Source organism: Pholcus phalangioides, unplaced genomic scaffold, assembly GCF_987345545.1.
Source record: "Pholcus phalangioides strain wild (caught in Gottingen) unplaced genomic scaffold, Ppha-v1.0 ptg000003l_1, whole genome shotgun sequence".
NCBI lineage: Eukaryota > Metazoa > Arthropoda > Arachnida > Araneae > Pholcidae > Pholcus > Pholcus phalangioides.
This window is the reverse complement of record NW_028301596.1, coordinates 41,218,731-41,240,603: the sequence shown is the minus strand read 5'-3', so window position 1 is coordinate 41,240,603 and position 21,873 is coordinate 41,218,731. Positions and strand designations below refer to the sequence as shown.

The window sequence follows — 21,873 nt, the reverse complement described above, 5'->3', positions numbered from 1 at the left end:
TGTTTCGTGCTTTGCGATATCTAGGAGGTTAGTAAGCATTATAAAATACGAATTTTAAGCATAGATATTCAAATATAGTTTTTAGTACTAAATTAAGTTATCCATGGATAAATGGCAAACCTCTTACCTTTAAATATACTCGTGGTGAATTCATCGAGAAGCAAATGTCACCATGTATAATCGCTTAAACAACAATGAATATTCCTATTTTTCAGAAAATTACTATTTTAATACATAAATTCTCTACAGTATGTTGAATGGTCATCCAGAAACTGAATCTTATATGCATAGGTTTTCGATTCGAGAAATTACTGTGAAAATATTAACGATTCTGTTTATCAGATTGGACTATAAAATTCTACAAAAAAAATAATCATGAACTTTTTAAAATGTCTCATATTCGTATCTAATGAGAAAGCACCAAATTCTACACTATCCGTGCCGGAATCATGACGCAGACCACATCGGAAGCATCATCAGCTTTAAGTTTCAATATGATGTCTACGGAGAGTGCGGGGTAAGAATCCTCGATAATCAACGCGTTTGTGTAGGTGTAGGAGGTTCTGGACTGCAACGGGCAATTGACACCACTATCTTCGCAGGCATCGTCATTTTGTAAACTAAACGGTAACGCAACTCCAAGAGTAACTCCATAGGCGACAGCGTTCAGGGATATAGTCGAAGTCTCGGACTGGAACTGTATAGACAGCTGTGTCTTGGTGCCACGTTTCAGAGGACAACGAGGAACGTTCTCACATCCATTGACATCCACATCGGTCACCGTCGAACCACTGGAACCACAGTCGGTGATAAGAGCAGCTAGTGACGTACTGATGACCAGCAAGAATAGGAACGCGATTGAATAGAAAGACATGTTTGTTATACCACTCAGACGTCTGATAGCACGTGAGGAAATAATTGAGAATTTTGAAGGCTGTGAGAATCAAACGTGGAATGTTTATGCTAATCTGACAAGAAATTTTTACGGTCGGATTGTAAGCTTTCTTAATAATAACTTACGAGGCATTTTTCCGATGAACTTGGCGTTCATTGGGGGATTTTTTGCTTTTTCTTTCTTGTTGTTATTCCGATTTGTCAACCAGCTTGAGCTTCGATAAACTGGGTGGTAGCCCGTCATGTTAGGTATAAGCAGCTGTTCAAAGAGACGTTTACTTGAAAGTAAAAAAAATAGACAAGTGACAAACAGCATGAAGTGGCAGAATTTAAAAACATTGGCGTGCAATTCTATGATAACGTGTCTCCGACGAGTATACAAGTGTGAAGGAGTGAGGAAATTATATGAATATATTTTCTGTTATACTGTTGAATGTTGCAAGGCATGATACAGTGGAACCTCGTTCTTACGACGTTCAAGATCCCGAGTCAAAAAGTCGTATTAATGGGTAATTCGAATAACTGAGACTTGTACCCCTATCCCCCATAGACACGTAACATTATAAACCTCAATGTGATTGCATCTCCAATTCTCTTATTTAAAAAATAACATAATTTCAATCATAGGTTACTTGAGGGAAAACACACAAATTATATCCCATTTCAAATTCACTTAAAAAAATAAAATTTATCTCAACATATTATCTTTACGACACGACATTGGGTAAAAAAATTGCAACAAACTTTTGTCAACTTGAGCAAATTTCCTATTCTAAACTCTCATTTTTTTGGCAGTAGAGAATATTCAACCAGCAGCTTGGTATTTGATTTCGCTTCTGTGCTTTATAATCGTTTTCAAAGTTGATATAGGGATAATCAACTGTTTTGTAAGATAAGAGACACATAGTTTCCATCATTTAGGATTCTTATCGCATTCTTCTAAAATTTCCAGTTTTTCCTTAGAGAAAGCGCTTTTCGTTTTCTGGACATTACGAACGGTGGATTTGGCACATGCAGCAAGCAAAGAACCACAACGAAAGAAAATTCTACAAGAAATGATCGAAAGAACTTACTATGTCGTGTCTTTTATCGGCAGACCTGTACCCTCCAAATGATTACAATGTCTTTGTGTGGATTTTCTTACCCTCTGGGGATAACGCTGATAATATTAGGAGAAAAAAATCTGAAAGGACATATGACCGTCAAAACGATTGAAACCCGTTTCTTTTTGGGGCCAACGCGTCTGCGTATGCTCAGAAACAAACCATAAAGAGATCAGTTGAGTATCCAATATAAATGGCCATCGGGCAGGTAGCTCACTGCCTATTTTCGTATACATTATCAATCACCTTAAATTTTATGGATTCTTTTGCGATGACAATATGCAATAAGAACTGTAGCAGCCACGTACGAAAATTGTACGCATTTGATGGATGTAAATGATGGATGTAAAAGATTCGGAGTTCGAGTCAAAGTGAGAAAATGTCGAATAATTGGGGTTCTGCGGCAAATACATTAATTATTTTAACATTAAAATGTGAAGAAACCAATTGCGACCGAAGATAAACGGCGTATAAACGTGAAAGTCGCATAATTGAGCGACGCATAAAATTTTTCACTTTTTTCTATCAGCTGGTTGCATACCTTATTTCGCTATCTAAGTTTTGCCTGCAACGCTAATTGTGTGTTCTCAGTGAAACCCGTTACAAAATATTTTAGGAAAATAATTTCCGTAGATTAACATGAGTAGACTAAACATTCAAACACGTCATTTTCCACGTTCTTTTTTTTTCCAAGGCTTGACATGTTTGTTACATGTGTAGTTTACATTTTTTTTTTACATTTCCTCCAAAAAAGGTTTGTAGTTTACATGTGTTTGTATTAAGATAATTATATATATATATATATATATATATATATATATATATATATATATACTATTTTCCAATATCATTAAACAGCACCAGTATTTAATATATACAGCCGAATCCCGCTATAACGAACGACAAGAGACCAGAAGAATCGCTTCGTTATAAAAGGAATTCCAGGGTAACTAGCGTTGTTCCTATGTAAACTTATTTGGAGGATTAGAAAAGTGTTCGTTAAAACGAGATTTTCGCAATAACGGTATTCGTTAAAACGGGATTCGACTTTATTAACCCTTTGAGCGCCACTGATGAAATATCTTGCCTCTTTAAAGGCGTCTTATTTGAGCATTAACAAGTCCAGATATTTTGTAAAGTTGATTTCTCAATGAGAGTTGATATCAATGAGTTGATTTCTCAATTAATATATTTTCAAATGAATCAAAAACTGAATAGCCATCGTCTTTCATATGAATGCAATCAAAAAATATAGTGAGAAATAAACATAAAAACAAATTTCTCTGCATTAAATTTATATTAATTAATGGAATCAATATATCATCATCACGAGTTCGAATATTTCTCGAAAATTCCATACTCCACTCGTATCCGCTTTGGTCGATCGAACTACAGCCATTACGAGAATCTCACACATCCACTAGCGCATAATGCTTCTGAAGATACGAAAATTTAACATAATTACTTTCATCAGTTGACTCATGATGGATGCATAGGACGAGGTCAGCATACCGGGGACCTTTCCACCGTCACAGTTTCACCGGAATATATCTGGTGGCTTCCTCTTCCGTGCGTGCGCTCGTTTTCCTTGGAGGCTTCCGGAACTCCGGATGGAAAACCCTTTTCCTCTGAGGGCAAAGTTAATGAACGTACACTGTGTACGGCGAATACACTTCCCCCCGTCCTTACACAGTAGAATAGGCACAGCACAGTTTTAGCTGCAAGAGGAGATGAGACAAGGCACATCTCTCTCTCTCTCAGCCCTCCACCATTAACTTTTGCCGAAGACTCATTTGCAATAAATCCAGAGACTCGCACCTTCATTTTCCTCTAAGCTTTACATAACCCTGCGGCAATATCTCACTCACACAAACTGGCTTTGTTAAAACCGACGTGAGAAGTTCACATAATGCTGTTTGTGAAAGTGAATATGTATGTTTGAGATAAGACACTCTTTGAAAATATTGAAATTGGAGAACCCGGAAGAGGCATTATTATGTATATATCTGTTCATTCTGTCTGGTCCGATTTCGTATTCGCGCTTTCTAGGAAATCGTCAATAATCATAAATTTTTACCTGTCACGTTTGTGTGGTATAATTGTCAGGAATCGATATAAATTGTAACCGGAAATGTATCTGCATAGTAATTAAATGACGGGACTTGTTAGAAGGACGTAAAACATTGTGATAATCAACTATAAAAGGTCAGAACGAACATACGCGAAGTTGTTATTAGACCTGCTCGTGTGAAATGTTTTGCGTAGGGTGACCATACGTCACACTTTTTTCCCGGGCCTGTCGGTTTTTCAGTTTTTCTGGCAGTCAAAACTTTTTTGCCAAAAATGTCACGGTTTTTTCAGATTTTTAGTTTTAGTTTTTTTGGAGTACTCTTGAACTTGTTGTCATCAGAAACACTGATACAGGTAATTTTTACAACTGAATAACTATAAGTTGATGAGTTGTCATTATTGACAGAGATAGATATATAAAGTAAAAATCCGTTATCACGCCAGTTCACAATCGGAAGGAAAATTGTCGTTATGACGGATTTCTCGTTATAAACGATTTTTACTTTCTTGCACTGTAGAAAGATATTTATGAATGAGGAAAAAATCAAACTACAGTGGATCCTACTTAGAGCATTTCCCCGCTTAGAACGACTTATTATCATGGTCTCTCTCCCAACTCTTACCATGGCCCCCACAAGGGTGGGCTATGGGGGCCCTGAAACGATTTTCAGCGTTTTGTCCTCACCATACAAATTCATTGTGAAGGGGCCCGTGAAAAGTCCAGTCTTGGATGCTGGCTAAAATACCAGTCTAGGGATCCCTTGCCGGTTACTTATACAACTCTTAGAGCGTTATAAGCGAATCGACTGTAGATACGTTCCTTTTCCCCTTTTATTTTGAACTAATTTTGCTGAAATATCCATCTACAGTGAACTGCTTATATTACTACTACATACATAATGTTGATTGAATAACAAAATTTTGCACATTGCGGAATGCTACAGTTTCTGCAACTAGAGTATCCGTTGCCTGATAAAAGCGACCAATAACATTCAAGGCTGAGAAAATGATTAAACGTCTCTATACACTGCTCTTACGTAGGACCACATCACGTAAGACTAGTGTGCAGCGGTCTTAAGACCTGAACACCCTGTGTCCAGTTTTGAAAGATTGCAGGAATTTAAAGAAAGGGAGAGAGTTCTTTTTTAACGAAAATTACAACAATGTCAAAACCTGAGTTCGTGCCCCACCTGCGCAACCAACACACCAACATATATAATAAGTGTTTTCCTCCTCCCATATAGACAACAAGAAGATGAGATACATCATGAAGTCTTCTTATCTGTAGGAAAGTACTGACATGCGCCCCGTTTATAATCACCTATGAATATATATATAGTCTCAACTCTTTTTCCAGTCTCAAAAAAATTTTTCTTATAGGATTTCCATTGCCGTTATAGCGAACGTGTCTGATTTTCTTTTATATATACCTTGCCATAAGCGAATATATTTTTTTTTGTATCTTTAACATTAGCTCTTTGACAATCACTTTCGAATTACTCGTACTTAATGAGATTCTTGTAAGCGGCCCTTCAAGTATTACGTAAGCACATTTTTAGCCATTTCAGCTTCTGCCTAAAATTTAAAGATAAGCTTTTCAAAACCTCGTTCATTTCGCCACTGTGGTGGTCGAATGGTCAAATTGACGGACACACAACCCAGGCGCGCGGTAGCCCAGGTCGATAAGATACTCGCCTAAAGTACCAAAGGACGTTTAGAAGTGTCGCGAGTTCGATACCCGGTTCGTCCTCGTCAGAAAACTTTCCTGTCACAGGGTTACAACAGAAACGGTGCCATGACCGCAGAAGAAATTGCTACCGCAGGGAGTCCCCCATCGAGGTGTTAGCGCACCAACCTCTCGATGAGTATAAAAACAAGCCGGCCGTTCGGAATCAGCAATAAATTGTAGGTCCCGGTCTAATTAGTCTTCGTGTGCAGAAAATGACCGTGGTCGGACAAAAATGATCAATGATAGATTAGCATGGACTCACATCGCGAGGGTTCGGGTTCGAATCCCTACGGATGCCACGGTGGTGGTCGGCTGAATTTGGTTTCTTGTGGTTCCCCACTTCGAGGTGCGAATGTGAGCCGATCTCCCCGTTAAAAAGCCTCGCCACAGAGAGCAACAGGCCTACAACAATACGGTTATTCAATCATTACACTTAATTCATTCATAGGTAGTAAAACTGATGGCAGATGGCGCCACCACACACAACAAGCATTACACAGAAACCAACTTCACAGCAGGTTTATCACACGTACACGCACATTCCAGCATGTACCAATTCATTAGAGGTTCCGCAGACAAATATCGACGAGATGCATACGATCATTGCACTTCCTTTACGAGTTGAAATGTAGAAGGCAGTACTTCACACACAACACTATATACGCCCTCAGCCTGTGTTAATACTTACACTTACACCTTCCAGCACAACTCAATCGGTAGTAAATTGCCCATGGCGAGACAGACCGCAGTTGTGCTCCGTTAAAAAGAAAAAAAAAAGCCAAGAAAGGTCTTTGACCACCTGCTTATATCTATACGGTGGAAGGCCATGTTCTGGTTAGGTGGACCATTCAATTATTGCAGTGTTTGTAGTCCTTTGCGTGGGTCGGAGGTCGGCCCGGGGTCTTGGTGGCTAGCGGGGCTTTTTCTTTTTTCCAGCATGGCCCAGCCGCAAGGTAGCCTGTTTATATCCCAGAAGGGACAGGGTGGGGGCCATGTTTGGTGTTTGCATTCAATTATTGCCACATGAGCTGCAGTAAAAGACTGCATCAATCAACTTCACCAAGCATGCAGTAGCCAGATGTTCTACAGCATCTGGGAACTGCATTCTTCATGAAGTCGAAGTAAAAGACTGACTTTTGAAAGACCAACACCAAAAAGACTGGACTGCATCGATAAACACTACCAAGCATCAGGGATAATTATACTCACGATCCTATATCATGTGACGTATAATAATGTTGATATAAGAAACGACTCGATGGAAACTACGATATGATACCGTGCTTTAAATATGACTTTTATCATCCAATGTCTGTTTTCTTTGTTATAACTGTAAAAAAAGGTCTCTATCGGTTGATTTTTTGTAATTAATTTATTGCAGAATCATAGAGCATACATAATTTGAATATCACCCAAAAGAATTTTGGCATCAATAAGCTATAGCTCTAAGCAGCAAAATGAATACGCCAATTTATTCTGTGTTCAACTTGCATATTTATTGTTGAATTCATGATTTTCTTCTTATAAATCGGATAAGCGGAACTCACGCGATATGAAGTCATAACATGCTGCATTCACGGACCTTATCGTATTCAGAAAATTTCTGTTTTCGGTTGTTTGTCCTTCTTTGAAGGTTATCTAGCACAGGGGGTAAGACTTTCATTTATCTACATAAAAATGAAGAAACATGTGTGATTTCCTCAGGAAATGATCAATGGAATCGACGTTAAGATAACTTATTTGAGAAATAAAGCATTGACAAACAAGGATTGCTGTTACAACACCTGTTTTTCACGTGACATTAGGTGAAAGACACTATCGTAAAACGAGTTGTGATAAACGATATAAAAGGTTATGATGACAAAGCAATCAATTTCAAGAAACGTTTGATTAAATTCTAAAAATATTTATAGTCAATTCACGATAAATCGAGCTCCTATAACTCGAATGTCTGTTTAAGTCGAAGTTTCCACTTGGCCCCAGAAGTTTTTTCCCGTATTTGAGTGTTAGAATTTTCCTTTTACTTAAGTGTCAAAGCTTTCCCTTTTAAGTTTTCTTCCTTTAAGTCGAAGTTTTCATGCATGAAAAAATTTTAAAAAAATAGCATTTTGCTGTATAAAATTACATACATACTTCAAATACAATTTTTTCTAGAATTTCATTGCTAAATTTTATGTACTTGCTCAAACTTTTATCCAGCACGCAATTTCTCCATCTTGAAATCCACCCTCAAAGTTCCACATCAAGTGCTGCCATCTGATGAAAGCTCCCCAAAGTTCATATCCAAAATATTTCTAACTCAATACTTGTACAATCCTCTAAATCAGGGCATAATTCCCTGAAGGTTAAAAGTAAAAATTTTCAGTGAGAAAAAAGCAAGCCACGCATTTGCGGCACCAGCCGATTCATGATACAGTACTTCTTTCTGTTTCTCAGTGAATTTTCGGGGGGGGGGGGGGGAAACCACGAAGAATTTACACAGGATTACAAAAATTAGAGTAAAAATCAAAAAAATCGAAAACAAAAACCACGTACGCTGAAAATAATTGATGTTTTTAACGAGCGTTTCACACTTACGAAATCATGAAATCTTTACCAAAGCTTTGTCGCTCCCTTTTACGGACACCGGTCGGACAAAAAAATCTCATCCGTAAAAGAGGGGGTGACTGTTAATGAAGGGTTTGAAATTCATACTTTTATTATTAGAGGGAATGATATAAAATTGTAACGAATCTATTTTTCCAGTATGGACATTTTTACTAACTCTGTGGCCTTATACCACATAATATGCTTTGTTTGTTTATACGTTGTTAAAAGAAGGTGAGAAGAGAAAATCTATCTTCCAAGAGAAGAGAACGTGAGTTGGAATGTGGCTTCCGTTCTGTAAGGTTGTCTGTTTCGAGTGTGCTTAAAAATAAAGGCTTCTTCGTTATGTTCCGTAGTTTCGTGTATAAATTGGACGCCCCTCCAATATCAAGTGTCTGGGGATATTCCGCCACCTCACGGAAAAGAGACTCACCTCCGACACGACGTCCCTTTATAAAATTATGTATTACTTGGCCGTAAAAGAGGACTGGCCGCATCTGAGGCGTGTCCGTTAAGAGGGGTTTTTACTGCACGAAAATAGCATTTCTTTTTAATTATCGTGAACAGACATAACTAGCTTCATTTCTTATTGTGTGGAATCCAAACTGACTTTCTCATTTTAAATCATTTACTCATTTTATATCCTCTTATATATGTTATGGTAAAAATGTGATAAATCGGTTATCATACATAATAACCGGTTATTGCTCATATTTACTAATCGCCTTGGTAAGTTTGATAAATTTATTACTTTTACCGGCGAATATGAATAATTCTCGTAGATAAGTTTCACAAATACTAAAATAATTATCACTTGTATCGGCGATTATACATAATAACCAATTGTCGTTGGCAAATTTTATAAATACCTGAAATTTACCATCTTTATCTGTGATTATGCATAATACCCAAGTGTTATTGAATTTGATAAATATAAAAAAATTCCAAATGAGTATGATAAATGTGATGAGTGTAGTCAGACCCTGATATAATGATAACAAATTTAGCGATCGTACCCCGTTATAATGATACAATACATATAAGAATTATCGTGTATAGCAAGTATATCATATGGTATGATTTATCATGTTTACCAACGACGCGACGCTTGAGTATTCTTCATAATCACCAGTAAAAGCGAATAATTTAGGGAAATATTTCAAATTTACTAATGACGTTTAACTATGCACAATCGCCAGTAAAAGTGATAAATTTAGGGAAATTTATAAAATTTATCAACGACGCTTTTATACTATGTGTAATCACCGGTAAAAGTGATTATAATCACTAAAGCCAGTGAAAGTGATTATTTGTTAATTATTTATAAATAATTAAGTGATTATTTAATAAATTTAACATATATTATTGATAAAGCCGGTAAAAGTGATTATTTTATAAATTTCAAGGAATTTATAAAACTCACCAAACTGCTTTGTAATTATGCATGATAACGGATATTATGCATAATAACCGCATTTATCACATTTACATGAAAATAAATGTGAATACAATTTCATTTCACCTGCAGTCATGAGGGAACGTATCTTTTTAAGGATTTTCTGTTCGATATTTTATTTTTCCTCCCTAAAACTCTTCTTTCGTTTATTATTATCAAAATAAAAGACGAATCATTAGTGAGATACATTTTACGTATAACGCGAAACAAAACATGTTTCCTTCCTATCTATTCTTAAACAAAATAAAAAATAATATTCGATCCTCACTCAACTTACGGCACTAACTTGCAATTCTCGAAAAAGCAGCTTCAGGGCTAATTACTTTAAGTTAAGGGAAAATATTTACTTTTCCTCGATACATATGACTATTATAACTATCTTTCGCGTTGTAGAGGGGATTATAATGCATCCGAGATATTTCGAAAACATGTTGGAGTTGGCGACTTGTTTCGCCTTCGGGGCTTATCGGCAGCATGAAAAGTTATTTATTAATTATTTTCGAGACTTTTATCTTAGTTTCTTCCATATATGTTTTTTTTTTTTCAATCGACTTAATTAATCCATTTTATATAAACCTTATGAAAGCATTTTAAATTTTGTCCGGAAAATTCACCGGCAGCAATTCACCGAATGGAGAATTAGTCAATGGGGCGAAATTCACCGACATCAGTTCGACATGAGGGAATAAGCGATCGCGTGAACAAGTGAACGAACGAGTGAGTGAATGAATGAGCGAAACCGGCATGTCAGCAGAGCCAGCTCGCACTCGAGTGATATAATGAGCTAAATTAGTTAGCTCATTATATCACTCACTTACTAGGTTGCCCATTGTATCACTCACTGACTAGGTCAGTCACTTACTTCCTAGGTCAGTCACTTACTTCCTAGGTCACTCCACTTGCTCACTATGTCACTCGATCACTCTCTCAGTAGGCTGATCACTCTCTTGATCTCTAGGTCACTCACTAGATCACTCATTCTATCATCAACTCACTAGATTGCTCACTCTGTTATACACACAATTGCTCACTTGCTCACTCACTAACTGTGTCGTTCATTCTCACTCGCTTACTTACTAACTAGGCCGCTCAGTCTATTACTCGCTTACTTACTAACTAGGCCACTCATTCTATTACTCGCTCACTCAGTCACACACACACTCAATCACCAGGTCACGCACTTACTCACGAGGTCGCTCATTCTGTCACTCGCTCACTCACCAGATCTTTGTCTAATACTGGGCCGCTCATCATGACACTCATAAAATATGTCGCCCACTCACTCACTATGCCACTTACTCTATCTCTAGGTCGCTCACTCACTAGTTTGCTCACTCACCAGCACTAACTACTCTGTCGCTCGCTCACCAACTACTGTATTATTTACCGATTCACTCACTCCTTCATTCCTCGCTCACTTACTGGCGCAGTGACTCGAGTAACACTGTTGTCGATGAATTTTCCCCGCAGTGAATAATTGTTGGTCGGTGAATTTTCTTAGCGGTAAATTTTCCCAGTGGTGTATGTATGTTCTATGTACGACGATGAACTGTTGACGGTAAATTTTGTGGCTACCCTAGTAGCACACCGATATAGAACGACGTAGCGATTTCTATACCGTTCGACGTCGTTACCGATATCATTCGAAGTATAAATGGCATACGTAAGAGTGAACACATCTTTACTATATCATTCGATATCGGACACGTAAAAAATTTCGGATCTCTTTCCGACATTCGATATTCCTTCGACGTTCCGACGTAGGTTTGACATCCTAACGATTTCGTTGTGCTACTCGGATAGTGAATTGTTGGCGGTGAATTTTCCGTAAACTGTCATACGGTCGTTGATGGCAAGAATTAAATGTTCCCATGATTACTGAAGGTTTATTGGATATAATTGGCATGTTATACTCAGTAATAATTTGTGGCTAATTGATTATTTTGATGTTCCTCCCAAAAGTAAATCATGCCCAGTGTGGGTGTACACATCGTTATATCCTGCGTTGGGATTGCGTTTTTATTTAACGTCTTACAGTGTCTTATTATAGAATTCCTCAACCTCTCAGACAAGGCGCACAGTGGTCAATATAGCGAATTTAGTAGGGAAAAAATGTTTTCTCAAAAAAGTAATGAATATTTTTGGAAAATCTTTGTGCTTCACATCAAAAATAGGCATCCACACAGGCTGAGAAGTATAATTGAATAATAATAACGTTTGGTAATTTTAAAACTACTTTGGCATGATTATTACGCTTTCTACATTTTTGCAATTCAATGAAATAATTACTTATTTCTAATTAATCTTTCCAGCTTTTACTGATGTTTCCTACTTTTCTGATTAACAGTCTCCAAAATAATAATGCATCACTCATATTTATTACGAATAATATTTAAAAAAATTTAATAATACCAAAGCACATTCTAAACAAAATATTGCCGTGAAAACTTAGGGGGAACACTTAATTGAAGTTTAATATGTAAAAAATCAAGATTTTTTCCCCTCAAAAAATAATAAATTATTCTCTTACAACACAAAACATTAAAAATAAACAGTGCAAATAACCAAAATCTATGATTTGCGGGCTTGATTACTGATTGAACATTCAAAATCGCCATGCTGAATTTTTGTAGAGGAAACGTGTCAGGGTCTTGTTACTAGACTTTTACCCCACTTTTCTGATAAGAAACTGATGAAACATTTAATTTTCAGACGAAACACTACTCTTGACTTCCAGGCTATTTTTCAAATTTTGACTTTTCATCAATATATTGGATTAACAGGTCTGCTGACTTTTTAAAAGGCAAGCTCAACCCACCATTAGCGCGAATAACGTCAAACAACTATAGACGAGTCACACATAAGGTCATTTCAAAAATTCTTTGCGTAAAAAGGGACGGCTGGAAGCTGCTACGCATACTGTAAAACGTTCGCCAACAATGTGTGGAACATCCGAAAAAGCATTTCACGATTGAACAAAGTTAAACTTTTTTCATAACTCAAAACTACTCAAAAATAAGCCAAACTTTAAGGACGAATTACGGAAATTATTTCCTCTACTCGGAGCTTGGAAAATAACGAACCGAAAAGGACAGATAACTAAAAATGAATATCAAAGAGAATTCCATGGTTCCAATACAAACGAAACCGAGTAACAACCTAAAAAATAAGAAAGGCTTTTCATCACATTTCGGCGAGAGCCCCATCTGAGTGAGTCATTACCCTCCTTTGACCCCCCCCCCCCCGGGGACCCCTCGATGTAAACAAATATCACAATATCACCCCAAGATGCACCAGACATTTCTCTATACACCCATATGGATTTTTTCTCCGAAGCAAGAACTTCATTTTTTATTTTTTTTCCCCAGCTAATTTCGATTTGGACCACTGTGCGGCGGGCCAAATCGAACCTAACACGAATCCAGTGGGCTACCAACTTATTTAATTTGCGACATCTTAATAGAGGGGGGCTCTATTAAGATGTCGCAATGAAGCCCCGAGTTGATCATGGACAAAAATTAATTGGCATTTGTTATAAAGTTATTTATTTCACTAATTACAAATTTTTATTAGCTCTGAAATAATTTTTTGTTCACTAATTCAGAAAATGTTTTTGATTAATTACTCATTAAATTAATAAATTATGAGATTAGTTTTAATCTGAAATCACTTTATTTTGATTTATTCATTTATTATGAGATGTGAGGTTATTGTGAAATAATTTCTATCAGAGAAATCACGAAATTGTTTCTATCATTAGAAGTTATTTTCTCACTAATTATGAAATTATGAATTTCAAACATTTTAAAGTTGTTTCTTTCATTAATTCTGAATTTTCACCAATTTGTTCCGGGACTATTTCTTTCATTTGTTCCAGAAAATTATTTCTTTCATTGATTTTAGAAATATTTCTTTGGTCATATTTTCATTGATTCCGAAATAATTTCTTTCATTCGTTCTAGAATTTATCGTTTCCAATGTTTTCATCCATTTTTCTGATAATGATCGATATGTCACGACAAAAATGCTCCAAAAGGGCTAAATGTGGCCAGCGGACCATGCGTTGAAGAACCTATCTTTATTAGGTACATATGTTAAACCACTGTCCTGTATCTTCCAAACTGTAAGTAAGAAATTGTTCTAGGTTTCTTCTTCAACGGAAGCCTTACAGTGTTAGAAATATGATGTACTTTTCTTTGTTCATCATAGAAATTTATTGGATTGCTTAAGTTAGATCCTTCCTGTATTCTCATGATAAATCATTTGTCGGTTATTCAGAGTGGAATAATTCTTGCATAGTCAAAGATAGAATTCTTTTTTCTATTCTTCCAGATATAAATTTCTCGCAATATTCAAGACAGAAATTTGTTGCGTTGTTAGTGATGGAAATTCCTTTCATTGTTGAACAACAGTTCAGAAATTAACTTCTTTTCGAAAATATGAGCTCATCGGGCTGGCTCGTAGTTAGTTTCCAACTTCTCAGCCTACACCAACGAATTAATTCCATTCTTGAGCCTAGGAATGCTACAACTGTTGGTCATGCCTTCGATTAAGTTATGAGGTGCATGAGGACAGAACTTTCTTGGATTATTCAAGATAGAACTTTCTCGCATTGCTCAGGATCGAGCATAGAACGTTCTTACATTGCTAAAGATGCAATTTTCTTGCATCTCACAAGATGTAATTTTCTTGCATCGCTCAAGATCGAACTTTCTTGCATTTTTCCGGAAAGAGGTACTCGAAAGTTCACTCCACAGGGGGCAAACCGACCTTTAACTTGATACTTACACGCGAGAAACATTCATATATTTTCACTTCAAAATATGGCCGACAGATGCCAGCACTAGAACACGAAACACGCATAACACAAACAATATAAATGTGTTAGAGGCTACTAATACATCCACAACAAATATTTCGGCAAGTACAAATTCGTTAGAAATTTCTCAAAGAATGTTTCCGAGACGCATGCACGGTGAAGTAATGGTAGTATATTCTCTAGTGTTGACACTGAATACATTTTTCATTGTTGAACATGGAAATGCTTCCCACTTATGAAGCTATGATATGATTCAAAATAGAACTTTCTTGAAATGCTCAAGACGAAAATACCTCTAATTTTTTCAGTATGAAAATCCCTTACATTATTGATAATAGAAAATTCTTAAATTATTTTACTACTTTACAGTACCCCCCTAAGCTATAATTATAATGCATTTCAATTCACATTTAAATACAATTCGAAAACAATTAAAACATCAAAGAAATTCCATTCCTCAAGATTCAAAGAGGAAAAATCTGATTAATTACATTCAGAGACGGATCCCTTTCATTAAGATCATTATTATTATTATTTTTTTTTTTTTTTGCTCTCCAAAGAGAAGAACAACTACTACAACGTAGGCACAAGGGCATTCATTAAGATCCGGAGAAAAACTTTTTTTCTCTTTTAAGCTCTTCAAATTACTTCTCGTGATTGAATTTTTCTTTTCTACTGTCCATAGAGAGGCCATTTTTTTCCCCATCCTGTTTCGAAAGAACAACCATCTTCAGCTGTTAGTTGATGTACGATGTCCACCGCCGAAGATTAAGCGTTGCTTGTCATAGGAGTTGGCAACTTAATGGGTACCGAGCTGACTAATTGTTGCAGATAAGCTCTCAAAAATGATGCATCGCTGCGACGTCGTAGCGCACCACGAGTTGCTCAATCATCTCACTCCAAGTCCTCTTATGCGCTTCCCTCTCCTCATAGTTCCTTAATAAATCTTGAATATCTTCAACGGTATTATATATGCAAACACTTGTCGCAACAACTATTTCACAGGAAATTTATCAATTTTTTTAAATTCAAATGCTCCAATTATAATTTATACAGCAGAAGAGGCTTCACTCTTCTGATTGAATTGCACTTCATTTTTATAGGAGCGATTGACCAAGGCTGCGGATCCACTCTAGTGTTGTGAATCGCTGAGCTCGTGAGTGGCATGGACGAGATGATGAAATCACGAGACAAGCAAGCAACGACTGCCCGGGGAGTTTAAGGCTCTCGAGATTTCGTTAATTACCGGCTCCTCAAAGAGGTTCGTGTCAAGACGCTTGAGTTATATTACAAGTTGAGTATACTGAGCAGCACATGCACCTCATAAACATTTTCCTGAGAAATTTTTGATGAATTGGCGCTTGAATGTGATGTCTTTGTATAGTGTAAATAACGTGAAATTGATTTGTGGGAATTTCGATTTCGAGAGAAGTACTGCTATCTGTCTTTCTAATTCGGGAGCTACAAGGTATTTGACAGGAACATAGGTATTTCCTGTATGTATCATGTGCGAATTTTAAGTTCTGTTGTCTTTGATCGCTGCTTGTGGAGATGATTTTTAAAAAGATGGACGGCACACACGCAATCACGCTTGGAAGTTTATTTATTGGTTGACCGTTTGTTGTGAAAGTTAGAGCTCAGATTCACCCTAAACCATAGTTTCCCAACCTTTTTTGTCGCGCATCGCCCCCTTCTTCAGAAATGTTTTTTTTCTCCCATCGCCCCCCAACGCAATCTAACCCATAGGATAAACCCGTAGCTTCTACCGCCCCCCCCGCCCCGGAACATTCCATCGCACCTCAGGGGGCATTAACGCCCACGTTGGGAATCACTGCCCTAAACCAATAGTTCTCAACTTTCGATGCTTCAAGTAACGCCTAAAAATGCGCAGCAGGTTTTGTACAAAGGGATGTTTGCTTAACTTCTACTTATGCGTATGAGGCTAGCGTACCCTTAGAAAAGCGTACATGTTCCTAGAAATGCATAGGAGGTTTGCGTTTTCTTCAAGAGCAGAGGACTTTCGTATCGCTCTTCAAAAAATTGACCCTTTCTTTACCAGAGGAGGAATACTTACCCCCTTAAAATGTAATGCGTAGAAAGCTCTCGTGTTCTTGAAATACGTATTAGGGGATTGCTTATAATTTGACCTGTATATGTCAGTTTTTCCGAACTCTCAAAAATGAGTAGAAAGTTTACGTTTCTACTTTTATAATATTTTGTGGGAAAACAAATCTTTCTCCATTTTATTTTATCGCTAATTTCCTATCGCTAATTTTTTCATGGACGTATTTCATTGAAACTTGGCATATACACTATATGGACCATGGGGAAAAAAAAATTCAATAAAAAGCTGTACCTTTTTTCACCTGGTGGTAAAAAAATTAACAATTTTTCATTTCATAAATCTCTCTTCCGTGGTCTCATTTAAGATATGCTATAAATTTGGCTGTATTCAGATAAGCAGTTTTTGAGAAAATCTACTCACAGAATACAAGAACTTTAATTCTAATCACCCTGTATATCAAAATTACGTTGAACCAAATTCGATTCCTGATCAAAAATTGAGTGTATCGCCACCCTGGGTATGATCAACATCTCAGATAGATCTTGCTTTGCTTTGTGTAATAAATACAATGGTATAATTTCAATTAGAATTGAAATTTCTTTTCTCCATTCGAAATCGAATTATACTCGTATATGTCATATTTTGGATAAATATGGATACATCACTATTTTCACCCCTAAATAGACAGGACACTCAAAATACAGATGCCTGATATCAAAAAAAAAATTTACAAGGAGCAATGCCCGTCTCCAGGAGTGATAGGAGTTTTTCCTGGAAAAGGAACGTGAATAAAATCGGAAACAATCGCTACTTAATCCGTAATTTCCAGTTATTTCACGTGGAATACACGAAATTTACAAGAAAACCCACGTGTTCCGAATGTTACTGAAACTACATACAAATCGCTTTATTTCACACTGGGCTTGTTCCTCATTTCTAATACAACAACGATTATATTTTCTTCTATCCGAGCATGAAAAGATATTATCGTCGAAATAATTAATATTCATAACCAAGAATCGTTCCCGACGTTATGGCGCAAGTACGCCATCTGGGCATTTTATTTTAATTTTTTTTTGCTCCCACCTCCCTTCAACTCTTTCTAATTTCCCATCAAAGATTTAAAAGCCTTATGGAAGATTGCGGCTGTTGGAAAAGAACCAAATGCCCATAACAAAGGCCCAAGAAATTTATTTCAAGTTTTTTTTATTATTGATATTATGATTTTGTTTACTTGGAGGTAGTGACTAGCGGAACCAGAAGTTATCGTTTCCGTAGTGAGATTTTATCGCGGAAACTAATTATCCATTAAATATCGCTCCAATTTATGCTCTGTCATAAACATAAGTGCGATAGCTTCACTTTTCTACGGTGTTTCTGAAGATCTAGTGTTTTGTATGTGTGTGTGTCAGCTGTTTCCCCTGCACAAGAAACTTTGTACAAAAATTCAGCTCCATGATGGTATAAGAAAAATAAATAATAATGGTAATAAAAACGAACTAACTAAAACGTATCCCGAAAAATCTTTGGGAAAAGGCCTCATCACGTGCTATCAGTAGACGAGATGGTCATCCTTCCAGAGCGGATACTCGGGAAAACAGTACTTTTTCTCCCAGGATATATGGGTTACTTTAAAGAAGATGCGTTAATTTATTGTTTGTTTTTTGTAATAAAAGAACAGAGATAAAATAATTTTACTTCTTAGATGAAAATGTCCCATTTTGTTCCAGTTTAGTGTTCGTATTTGAGAACTCCTTCGTGAATCTTTGTTCTCCATGTTTTGTAAGTAAAATATCCGTCCTTTAAATATGAACTTCTTCATGTAAATACATACTTGCATAGAATTTATGAGAATATGGATCGCATTTCAACGTGAAGCTGTAAAAAATCCGTGGGATATCGGATGAAGGAAAACTTCTAGTAGTATAATATGGAAATGAGTGCCGGCCATCTTGGGTTCATTTGCTAGCATCTTGAATGAAGAGTTACGAGGTTTCTTTTATAAAAGCGTGTTTTTTTTCGCTGTATTATTCTATCAGACAATCCTGATAGTTCCTGATTTTTTCTCAATTATCACCATTGAATCGCTTCATGCAGAAAGGGCATAATTCCATTTTTTTTTTTTTTTTTTGCAAAATTTACTTTATGTTTCCCACATTGGTATATGCTTTTACTGGTTTCAGAGCCTGGTAGATGATATCTAAAGCTAAAGGTTTCAAAATTAAAGCAGAAAAGTTTACAGTCTGAGGCAGTTTTTTGCTGTTTTCTAAAAACTAATTTTTGTGATTGATGCCCTTTCTGCGTGAGGCGGTTCCATCGCAAAATACAAAATAAAAGGCCGCAGCAGGTAAAATGCCCAACGAGCTAGCTCAGAATGTGATTATCTCTAACGTTTCATTGAACTATATCATGTGATATAATAATTATAATTATTTTATTTTATTTGGTGAAAAACACTGGTTGATTTTCCGCACATCAATTTCTGTATGAACCAGATAAAATTGATACTGATTAATAAATTATCTTTTATAGCTAAAATTATCACACTTCTCTTTTAGATACACACAATCAAAGTAATAATCAAATAACAATCCCAATTCAGCATAAGAATATCAATTTTTATTATCATAATTTTATCATAATACTAAATGTTAATAGTATTATGATAATTCGGGCTGAATAAGATATTTGAAGAGAATTAGATTGATGCCATTCCACTGAAATCATATAAGGAGTTCCTGGAAGGCATAAGCAGGAAAGGGTTATCCTCTAATAATATTATGAAGAATAATTCCAATAATTCGTTACTATAATTCACATTGTAATTTATAGAGACTAAATTATTCATTGCACACCCATCCATACACAATGAATTACACTCTACTGCCCTTGGATACACTGCCTGGTCAAAAAAAAAAAAAAAAAAATTCACATACTCTAATACTTTCTTTGGCATTTGTGCACATCACAAACTGCATCATCAATTAATACAACTTCGTGTTATCATTATGAGGTTAGCGATTTGTCAACCATCATTTTTGCTATACCTCCATCAACTTTTTTGCCAAGATCTTTGCATTAGAAGATTCGAATGATTATTCAGATTGCTCTTTAATAAAGGTTCCAGTTTTTCAATCGAATTTAGGTCCGGATATGGTGGTGTTGAATTCGAATGTCCGAATGATACCTACCCAGTTGTCTTTTAACCAATTTTTCAATTGTTGAGACTTATGTATTTTGACCTTTTCGTCCTGGAAAAGATCGGTTAATGAATAGATGACCATTGACCATTATACTCAGCTGACTTCATTCAGCTGATGCAAAAAACTGCTGAGCCTAGTCTAGTCCAACGACAGCAACCAAGGTCTTAAAATTTTCTCCTGAGGTTTGCACAATGGATGCAGAACAATGTGCAGGGACTTTTCTTTTTGGTCGCATAGAATACATAACTAACTACGATCCTAAAAAGAAGAATCAACGTAAGAGAAACTCATAAAAACATTTTCCGACACTATCCATAAAAGTTGCGTTATACAGTAGATTACTATCACGCAGTTCAGGTATCGGAAAAATCAAAAATAATAGCGCTTCTTCCGGAAGCCTACAAAGTTATTGAATAAAATGCACCAGATTTTTTTTCTTTTAACACACAGTTTACATGGCCAACTTCAACGCTAAATCTGAAACAAAAGAGTAAGTCGTGAATCATTGTAACAATCATCAAAAATATTCCGTATGATTGCCATCATACAATCCCATTGCCGTTATTATTATCAACACAAGAATTTTCAACAAGAAAACAAATTTTTCTTCTATCAAAAATTTTCATCAAAAATTCCCACATAATTCAAACGACCATCACAAATTCTCAGATTCCATTAAAACAAAACAAAAAAAGCAAAAATAATCGATTCATTCTTGCTTCAACTCTTGAAATTCAATTTCACTTATTCCGATATAAATACAAGAAAAAGAGTTCATTGAAATGTCCGAAACACTTACTAAACATGAACTTTTGAAGGACAAAAAGAAACAAAAAAAACTTTAAATAATTTTATGTCCAATAGGGGATAAAACTTGGCAAAACTACCGTTGTATCCTTCATTCCTTTATTATTATTATTTTTCTGAAAAAAAATAAATACTATTTTCAATGTTGCATTACCGAGAAGGTCCCGTAAACTTATCGGAAAGCACTTCCTCTCACCTGGGATTTTTAATGGAAAAACGGCAAAGAGCAAAAATCGATTTGCGACTCATAAGTTTTAAACAACGCTCATCGACCGCACAGCTTAAAAAAGAAAAAAAAAGGACGTGGTACCGACAGAGCTCTTAAGTACGCTGTAAATCAAATCTTCGAAAACTGCTTCTTCTTCTTTATATATTTTTTGAAGAAAATAACGACTTCCTTCAATAATTTTCCATTTCATTTACTTTGAACGAAAGCAAAACTATTTCTTTCTTTCAAGAAGAAGAGAGACTATAAGCTCTTCTCTCTCGTGGAAAGATATAACCAGTTCATTTTCTTTAATGTTCTCACTAGCAGAGCCATAATTCTAAATGCAGTATCATCCTAAAATAAAGAAGATTAAAACAGAAAGAAATAAAAAGAGTACTTTTCTTATTTCTCTCTTTTTTTTTAGTTCCCTCTTCCTTAATTGCTAAGTACTTATAAAGGTGTACGTGTGTGTGTGTGTGTGTACGGGATTCTGCCGGTTGTTTTCTCTTCACTGATTGAATGGAGACTCTCTCTCTCTCTCTTTTTTGGATCGATTTCCACTAATTTCTACCTCTGAAATAATCTGCTGGGTTTTATTGGACAGAAAGAGAAATTCCCAGTGAAAATTGTTTGCTCAACTTTTATTTTTTTAGCTATTTTATATAATGGCGAGAGAGAGAGAGAGTTTCAGTCCCCCACTAATGTGAGTCTTCATTTTCTGGAAGTGATTCGAAATACTTTCGTGGATCTGGATTATTGTATTACATTCAGATGCGATACCGATTCGAACAAAAATTTTAGAAAATGTAGTGAAAGCAACATAAATTTCTGGTTTTCCGCATTACTTGTTATTCAGAAAATTTTAGAAATCTTTTCATTTTTTAAATTTGTAATGTGTCTTTCGAATCTGTTGCTTACTGAATTGGTTTCGCG

General features: G+C 36.0%; 1 pseudogene across 1 annotated transcript in view; it reads right to left on the bottom strand.

The window, feature by feature from the left end:
- Positions 1 to 234: 234 nt before the first annotated feature.
- LOC149088615 (NPC intracellular cholesterol transporter 2 homolog a pseudogene) overlaps positions 235 to 21,873 on the bottom strand; it is a 62,050-nt pseudogene continuing 40,411 nt past the window's right edge. The window contains exon 2 of the transcript XR_016195407.1: positions 235 to 1,172. The product of XR_016195407.1 is annotated as an NPC intracellular cholesterol transporter 2 homolog a pseudogene (transcript). The remainder of the gene's footprint in view (positions 1,173 to 21,873) is intronic.